The sequence below is a fragment of the Hordeum vulgare genome, chromosome 2H (assembly GCF_904849725.1).
Source record: "Hordeum vulgare subsp. vulgare chromosome 2H, MorexV3_pseudomolecules_assembly, whole genome shotgun sequence".
NCBI lineage: Eukaryota > Viridiplantae > Streptophyta > Magnoliopsida > Poales > Poaceae > Hordeum > Hordeum vulgare.
In genome coordinates this window covers 391929179-391939168 of record NC_058519.1, presented here as the reverse complement: position 1 = coordinate 391939168, position 9990 = coordinate 391929179, and positions in this window count along the sequence as shown.

Here is a 9990-nt window from a genome sequence, read left to right as displayed (position 1 = left end):
GAGCTCAAGCTTGGGGATGTCCAAGGCACCCCAAGAGATTCAAGGATGCCGTAAAAGCCTAAGCTTGGGGATGCCCCGGGAAGGCATCCCCTCTTTCATCTTCAAATCCATCGGTAACGTTACTTGGGGCTATATTTTTATTCACCACATGTTATGTGTTTTGCTTGGAGCATCTTGTATCGTAGGTGTCCTTTATTTTTGTTGTGTCACAATCATCCTTTCTGCACACCTAGAGAGAGAGATACATGCACTCATCGTGATTTTGTCGAGCTTCACTTATATCCTTTGGTAGACAATTCAACTCACATGTGCTTCACTTATATCTTTTGAGCTAGTTGATTTTGCTCTATGTGCTTCACTTATATCTTTTAGAGCACAGCGGTGCGTGGCTTGGTAGTTTATCTATGCTTTGGAAGTAGTCTCAAAAGGGGTAGTTATCCAAAGGGATATGAAAACTTCCACCTTCATGTGCATTGAATAGTTAGAGAAGTTTGATTCATCTCAATTAGTTTTGAGTTGTGGTTGTGGTAATATTGAAGTTATGCTAGTAAGGTGTTGTGAATCTAGAAATACTTGTGTTGAATTTAGTGATTCCCGTAGCATGCACGTATGGTGAACCGCTATGTGATGAAGTCTGAGCATGATTTTTTTATTGATTGTCATCCTTTGTGTGGCGGTCGGGATCGCGCGATGGTTTATACCTACCAACCCTTCCCCTAGGAGTATGCGTTGAATGCTTTGTTTCGATTACTACTAAAACTTTTGTAACACGTATATGAGTTCTTCATGACTAATGTTGAGTCCATGGTTTAGATGCACTTTCACCTTCCACCATCACTATCTTCTTAGTGCCGTGCAACTTTCGCCGGTGCACAAAACCCACCATTAGCCTCCCTCAAAACAGCCACCATACCTACCTACTATGGCTTTTTCAAAGTCATTCCGAGATATATTGCCATGCAACTACCACCATGACATGTGCCACCACTTGTACATTGCCATTGCATGATCATAAGATAGCTAGCATGATGTTTCCATTAATGTCTATGCCATGCTAGATCATTGTCACGGTACACTACCGAAGGCATTCCATATAGAGTCATCGTTGCTCTAAGTTTTGAGTTGAAAGTGTGATGATCATCGTTGATGGAGAATTGTCCCATGTGAGGAAATAAAAGAGGCCAAAAGATGCCCACCAAAACAAAAAATTAAAATTAAAAAAAGAGGCCAAAGAGCCCACCAAAAAAAATGATGAGAGAAAAAGAGAGAAGGGACAATGCTACTATCCTTCCACACTTGTGCTTATTAAGCACCATGATCTTCATGATTGAGAGTCTCTCGTTTTGTCACCACCATATAGCTAGTGGGAAATTTTCGTTACATAACTTGGCTTGTATATTCCAATGATAGGCTTCCTCAAATTTGCCTTAGGTCTTCGTGAGCAAGCAAGTTGGATGCACACCCACTAGTTTTCTTTAAGAGCTTTCACATACTCTTAGCTCTAGTGCATCATTTGTATGGCAATCCCTACTCATTCACATTGATATCTATTGATGAGCATCTCCACAGCTCTTTGATATGCCTAGTTAATGTGATCATCTTCTCCTTGTTTGTCTTGCAACCTCCACCACACTCCACACCACTTATAGTGCTAAAACCATGGCTCACGCTCATGTATTGCATGAGTGTTGAGAAGGTTTGAGAAAGTAAAGGTGTGAAAACAATTACTTGGCCAATACCGGGGTTGTGCATCATTTAAATTCGTTGTGCAATGATGATAGAGCATAGCCAGACTATATGCTTTTGTAGGGATAACTTTCTTTTGGCCTTGTTATTTTGAAAGTTCATGATTACCTTGCTAGTTTACTTGAAGTATTATTGTGTCCACGTCAATAGCAAACTATTGTTTTGAATCTAATGGATCGGAACGTTCACGTCACATAAGAGGAATTGCAAAGGACATCTATGCTAGGTAGCATGAAAGCATCAAAAATTCATTCTTTATCACTTCCCTACTCGAGGATGAGCAGGAGTTAAGCTTGGGTATGCTTGATACGTCTCAAACGTATTTATAATTTTTGATGGTTTCATGCTGTTGTCTTGTCATCTTTGGATGTTTTATGTATCTTTTATATCTTTTTTGGGACTAACTTATTAATTCAGTGCCAAGTGCCAGTTCCTGTTTTTCTGTGTTTTTGGCTCTTTTCAGATCTGATTTTGGAATGGAGTCCAAACGGAATAAAATCCGCGAAATAAATTTTTCCCAAACGGAAGAAGATCAGGGGGCTTGAGGGCCAAGGCAGGAGAGCTACACGGGGCCCACAAGCCCTGTAGCCGCCACCACGGGGGGGGGGCTAGCAGGCTTGTGGCCTCCATGGAGCCCCCCTGACCTAGCTCCTTCGCCTATATATTCCCTAAAATACAGAAACAATGAGGGAATCCACGAAAACACTTTTCCGCTGCCGCAAGCTTCCGTTTCCGCGAGATCTCATCTGGAGACCCTTCCCGGTGCCCTGCCGGAGGGGACTTTGGAGTTGGAGGGCTTCTTCATCAACATCCTCGCCCCTCCAATGACTCGTGAGTAGTTCACCTCAGACCTACGGGTCCGTAGTTAGTAGCTAGATGGCTTCTCTCTCTCTTGGATCTTCAATACAAAGTTCTCCATGATCTTCATGGAGATCTATCTGATGTAATCCTCTTTGGCGGTGTGTTTGTCGAGATCCGATGAATTGTGGATTTGTGATCAGATTATCTATGATATATATTTGAGCCTTTGCTGATTTCTTATATGCATGATTTGATATCCTTGTAAGTCTCTCCGAGTCTTGGGTTTTGTTTGGCCAACTAGATCTATGATTCTTGCAACGGGAGAAGTGCTTGGTTTTGGGTTCATACCGTGTGGTGACCTTTCCCAGTGACAGTAGGGGCAGCAAGGCACGCATCGTGTTGTTGCCATCAAGGGTAACAAGATGGGCATTTATCGTAGATATGAGATTGTCCATCTACATCTTGTCATCTTGCTTAAGGCGTTACTCTGTTCTTTTGGACTTAATACACTAGATGCATGCTGGATAGCGGTCGACGTGTGGAGTAATAGTAGTAGATGCAGGAAGTATCGGTCTACTTGTTTTGGACGTCATGCCTATAGATATAATCATTCCATAGATGACGTCACGACTTTGCGCGGTTCTATCGATTGCTCGACAGTAATTTGCTCACCCACCGTCTACTTGCTTTCATGAGAGAATCCACTAGTGAACACTACGGCCCCCGGGTCTATTCACACCTATCGTTTCCACTTTCGCTTTCACTTTGCTTTGTTACTTTGTTGCTTTCAGTTCTCACTTGGCAAACAATCTATAAGGGATTGACAACCCCTTCATAGCGTTGGGAGCAAGCTCTTTGTGTTTCTGCAGGTACTTGTGATATTCCTTCACTGGATCGATACCTTGGTTCTCAAAACTGAGGGAAATACTTACCGCCCCTATGCTACATCACCCTTTCCGCTTCGAGGGAACACCAACGCAAGGCTCCAAGGCCAAGGGGGAAAGCCATTGCATATTTGCCTAGGAAGTCTCTAAAGGCGTAGCCGTAGGAGAAGGACTCCTGGTGCCGTTGCTGAGGAGTATGAAGACAAGAATAGTCTCCCGTCAGCACGTGTTTCTGGCACCGTTGGAAGGTCTTTTGTTGCAGTAGCACTCGACAGTAATTGGTTCACCCATCGTAATATTTGCTATCTTGAGAGAAGCCTCTAGTGACCACTATGACCCTCGGGTCTACTTCACATCATATTTTCAGCCTTACACTTTTACTTTGTTGCACTTTCCACCTTCATATCTCACCTTGCAATCAATTGTGAAGGGTTTGACAACCCCTTTGTAGCGTTGGGTGTAAGTTTGCTGTTTTTGTGCAGGTACTTTGGAAACTTGGCTTGATACTCCTACTGGATTGATACCTTGGTTCTTAAAACTGAGGGAAATACTTACTGCTACTGTGCTGCATCACCCTTTCCTCTTCAAGGGAAAAACCAACACAAGCTCAAGAGGTAGAACACCGCTATGACACGCTATCAGTTCCTTGAAAGGGATAATGAACCCCTCCTATACCGGTTAATATTTAACCGACAACGTGTTTTCCATATTACCCTTCCTGCTCCTGCCTTCTTTGACTTTCACGTAAAACGGAGATATTACATAACCAGAGGAGAGTTAGAGGAGTATGAGAGGGAGGCAAAGGCTGCTCGCCTCCGTGAGGCAGCTATTCAGGCGGTAGCTGCCGGGCTCTCGTACAACCCCCATTATGATTTTGGATATCGCCCGGACCAGCCATGGGAGTAGACCAACTTAGGCCAAAAGCCTAAGCTAGGGGGAGTACGTGTTTCTCACCGACTTTATATTCTTGCTTACACTTTCACTTTGTTAGTCGGTGTTCACACCTTGCCACTATATCATCCATGCTAGTTTATTTATTTTTCTCGCTGTCTTCTCGTGTGTTTGTCTAGTTTGAGAAAAACCAAAAAGATTTCTCGTTCTTATTTTGCTTGTTGGGAGATTTCCCATATAAATAGTTTTCTTTTTCTTTGGGTCAAGGTAGAAGACCATGGTTCCAATGTTTAGTGGCTCTCACATGCATATCTGTTTATCTGTCAAAGAGCCATATTACTTTGTCTTCTCCTTTGTGTTTGCTTGCAGATTCCAGCTTAGTCCAATGCACGAACACTCTCATTATGATTCACATCATTCGGTCGTGCAAGTGAAAGGCAATAATGATGATATATGATGAAGTGACTGAGCCTGGAAAAGCTGGTATGAACTCGATCTATTTTGTTTGTGTAAATATGACTAGCTCATCGTTCCTGATTCAGCTTTGCTATGAGAGAAACATGTATGTAATGACAACTTAGAGATCATAGTTTCTGATGCCATGCTTAATTAGCTAGGAGCTTATAATGGTTTGTCTTGAATGTCAACATGAATTTCATGATGATTATGATGTAGTATGATAGGATAGTATCCTCCTTTGAATGATTCAAGTGGCTTGACTTGGCACATGTTTACGCATGGAGTTGAAACAAAATCAACATAGCCCCTATGATATTCATGTTTATGGTGATTTATGTCCTACTCATGCTTGCACTCAATGTTGGTTAATTTCAATGCATATTGATAACTGTTGTCGCTCTCTAGTTGGTCGCTTCCCAGTCTTTTGCTAGCCTTCACTTGTACTAAGCGGGAATACTGCTTGTGCATCCACTTCCATAAACCCAAAGTTGTTCCATATGAGTCCATCATAAGTACCTATATGCGGTATCTACCTGTCGTTCCAAGTAAATTTGCATGTGCCACTCTCTAAACCATCAAAAAATAATATGTTTTGCATGCCCGAACCGCTCATGTGGTGACAAGGGGCGATCGGTATCTTCCATGCTAGGCGTGTTATCCTCGATACGTGTTTAATCACTATCACTCACGAGAAAGGGGACGGTAATTGGAATGCCCAGTTCCATGCTCAAATCAACAAGATAATTGCAAACAAAACTCCCCCTGGATTGTTGTTGGTATGGACGGCACCCGAGTATTCGGCTAGTCGTGGATTGTGATTGATCGGTGGTGGGGGAGTCAAAACTTTACTTTTCTGTTTGGGAACCGCCTATAGTATGTGTAGCATGGAAGATGGTGAAAACTCTTAGTCATTGCGTTCACAATGAAATCATGCCACCCAAAATTATTTATCTTTGTCTTCAAAGCTTGAGCTGTGGCACCTCTGCAAATCAATGCTTCCCTTTGCGAAGGGCCTATCTATTTATGTTTCTGTTGAGTCATCCTCTTCTTATAAAGGCACCAATTAGAGAGCACCTCTGTCATTTTTATGCTTTGCTTTTAATTGTTTTTGAGTATGGTGTGACTGGATCTTCTTTGCCATGAATTAGAATGTTCAGTCAGCCCTTGGTCTTTGAAGGTGCTCTGCATTATGTTTTGCGGTCTCAGAAAGAGCTAGCAAGATACCATCTGTTCATATTGCTTCATGATTGTTTTGATTGAAGTGTTGACGTTTGAAACTTATTATTATTGCTCGCTAGTTGATTATGCCATTGATATGAGTTCCTCTTGAGACCTAAATGTCATTGCTTATGTGGTTAGCTTATGATCTTGCTGAAAATCTGAATATGAGTTAGACATAATTACAGCAACAAGATCAAACAAAGTTCGTAAAAGTTTTTGTTTTGTCTCTTTCAGTTTGTCAACTGAATTGCTTGAGGACAAGCAAGTCTTTAAGCTTGGGGGAGTTGATACGTCTCCGTCGTATCTACTTTTCCAAACTCTTTTGCCCTTGTTTTGGACTCTAATTTGCATGATTTGAATGGAACTAACCCGGACTAACGCTGTTTTCAGCAGAATTGCGATGGTGTTGTTTTTGCGCAGAAATAAAAGTTCTCGGAATGACCTGGAAATTTACGAGGATTTTTTGTGGAATATATAAAAAATACTAGCGCAAGAATCAACCGGAGGAGTGGAGTGAGGAGCCCACAAGCCCACAAGGCGCGGGCCCCCTGGTCGCGCCTAGCAGGCTTGTGGGGCCGTCAGGGCTCCACCGCCTCCAACTCCAGCTCTATTTAGTCCCTTTCGTCCGAAAAAAAATCAAGTAGGAGAGTTCATCGCGTTTTACGATACGGAGGCACCGCCACCACCTGTTCTTCCTGTGGAGGGCAGATTTGGAGTCCATTCTCGGCTCCGGAGAGGGGAGATCGTCGCCATCGTCATCACCAACCTTCCTTCATCGCCAATTCCATGATGCTCTTCATTGTTCGTGAGTAATCTCATCGTAGGCTTGCTGGACGGTGATGGGTTGGATGAGATCTATCATGTAATCGAGTTAGTTTTGATGGGGATTGATCCCTAGTATCCACTATGTTCTGAGATTGATGTTGCTACTACTTTGCCATGCTTAATGCTTGTCACTAGGGCCCGAGTGCCATGATTTCAGATCTGAACCTATTATGTTCTCGTCAATACATGTGTGTTCTTGATCATATCTTGCAAGTTGAAGTCACCTACTATGTGTTATGACCCGGCAACCCCGGAGTGACAATAGCCGGAACCACTCCCGACGATGGCCATAGTATGAGGAGTTCATGTATTCACTAAGTGCTAATTCTTTGTTCCGGTTCTCTATTAAAAGGAGAACCTTAATATCCCGTAGTTTCCATTAGGACCCCGCTGCCACGGGAGGGATGGACAATAGATGTCATGCAAGTTCTTTTCCCTAAGCACGTATGACTATATACGAAATGCATGCCTATATTACATTGACAAACTGAAGCTAGTTACATATCTCCCCATGTTATAACTGTTGCACGATGAATGTCATCCGGCATAATTATCCATCACCGATCCAATGCTTACGAGTTTTTCCTACTGGTCCTTGCTACGTTACTTTGCCGCTACTGCTGTCACTCCTGCTATTGTTACCGCTATTGTTGTCACTGTTGCTACTGTTACCGTTGCTACTGTTGCTATCACACTATGTTGCTACTGATACTTTGCTGCAAATACTAAGTCTTTCAGGTGTGGTTGAATTGACAACTCAAGTGCTAATACTCGAGAATATTCTTTGGCTTCCCCTTGTGTCGAATCAACAAATTTGGGTTGAATACTCTACCCTCGAAGACTGTTGCGATCCCCTATACTTGTGGGTTATCAAGGACCAAAGAGATCCATGTGTAGGAGGTCCAAGGTCCTTTTTGAGTAGATGGTAGTCGTGGGGCGGTGAGCTGTCTCATGAATCTTCCCTTCAATACACGTAGTGCAAGCATGATCTCCGGGGAAACTCACATTTTTTAGTCCAAGAACGTGATACCCTTAGAGGAGACTTTGCAAAGATCTCATATTGACATGGGCTAGCCGGCGATGCCAAAGCCATCGCACATCAACTTTAGCCATTAGGCAAGTCGCGGTCTTAGTGGGTCGCTTCGAAAAGTTAACCACACAAAGACCATTCTCGACATGCCCAACAAAGGCTACTTTAAGAGTCTTGCTCCACAAAAGGGCCCCAAAGTCAATGCCAAAGAAGGTATAAAGCCCGTAAGTGTAAGTTGATGAACGAAAAGTAAATTGTATGCGAGGGTCTCAACAAGCATAACCTTTTCAATGGTAAGTTCCGGAGAAATTACCACCTTGCCGAGACCCAATACCTTTGAAATTGCATCACCACCAAAGGAGACTTGGGTGGAAATGGATGGGTCAGGATGAACATCCACCACCAAGTCCTTGCTTCTGGCCATATGACTTTTTGCTCCACTATCAAGCAACCACGACACCCCACCGGAAGCAAACTCGTGCATAAGATCAATGCTTGGTTTTAGGTACGCATTCTTTAATGGGTCCTTTCAGGTTAGTAACAAGGGTCTTAGGAACCCAAATAGACCATTCAATGTACTCATTATAAGAACCAACAAACTTAGCAAAAACATTCCCATCACTGGCACGACATAAAACATAAGAGGGGTTAAAGTCGCCCGCTGTGTTGGGTAGAAGGGTTTTGCCCTTCTTGGCATTACCACCCTTAGCTTGGTCCTTTTTCTTATTATGAGTAACCTACCCACTTTTAACAAAGGTTTCCATAAGCTGGGGAGGTTGCTTGGTCTTCCTCTTCTTGTTCTTCTTGGACTTGGGTGCAAACCAACTCCTTCCTTTGCAACCACTTCCTTTTGATTGCTCAAAAGGTCATTAAGATTCGTTTATCCTTGGATGCATGTCACAAGGCCTTTCTCAAGCTGCTCTTTTAATTTGGTGTTCTCTTCCACGAGATGTGAATGCTCACAACAAGATTTAGTAGCATGGACATTATCAACTAAAACAAATGGAGAACAAGTGGCTATTTCCTTAGTGAGTTTTACTTGGAGTTGAGCATGAGACTCTTCTAAAGAGGCATGAACGTTCTTCAAGGACTTGTGAGCCTTGTGAAGTGTTGCAAGCTCTTCCTTGAGTCTAACATGGTAAAGCCCAAGTGCAACCTTTTTGGATTGGAGCACACGAGTAAGAACAAGAGCATGATCAAGATCTTTCCTTAATTTAGCAAGGCCATCGTTGTGTGACTCCTGAAGAGTCAAACGAAGTCCTTGCTCTTCTCCGAGAGCAATAGAAAGATCCACAATCTCACCGGCATAGTCATGACCATGTCCTTGTAATGTAGAGATAGTTTCTTCATGAGATTTAGTGAGGTCATTATCCTCTCCAAGTTGTTCCAAGAGGGAAACAAAATGCTTCTTGGATTTACCCTTGAGTTTTCTCATGAATTTATCAAAGGAGTTTTCCTCATCCTCTACTTCTTCCTTTTCAACACCACTAACACATGTAGTGGAAATGGTAGCATTGAGGTTGGAAGTCTTAATGTTGGATGTTACCTTGTTGGATGCCTTGGCCATAAGGCACTTGGCAATGCGATTCTCGTTGGGGGAATTGAAGAGGGACACCTTGCTTGGAGAAGAGGATGCAAAGGCCATAGTGGCCTCCCGATCACTTCACCACTTGCATCATCATCCTCATCCTCATCGGAGAGGTACTCCTCTTGATCCACCAGCACCTTTTGGGTCTTGTTCTTGAAGAAGTTGTTCTTGTTGGGGAAGGGCTTGGCCTTGCCTTTCCGAATTAGTTTGCCACCATTGTCTTCCCTCTTCTCATAAGGACAATCAGCTACAAAGTGACTCACGTTGCCACAGTTGTAGCAAGTCCTCACACGTTGCTTGACTTTGGGACCATTTGAGTTGTTCTTGGAGAAATTTGGTTTTGAGTCTCTCTTGTTGCCCCAAAACTATCTTGATGCAAGAGTATATGCTCGTGATCAGCATACTTGGTGTCTTCGGGGCACAATTCCTCTTCTTCTTCCTCATCTTCCTCCAATTCAGCCTTGGCCTTCAAGGCAAGGTTGGGAGAGTCTTTTATTGACTGTTGAACACGAGAAAGAGCATTGTCAGCAGTCTTGTTCAATATG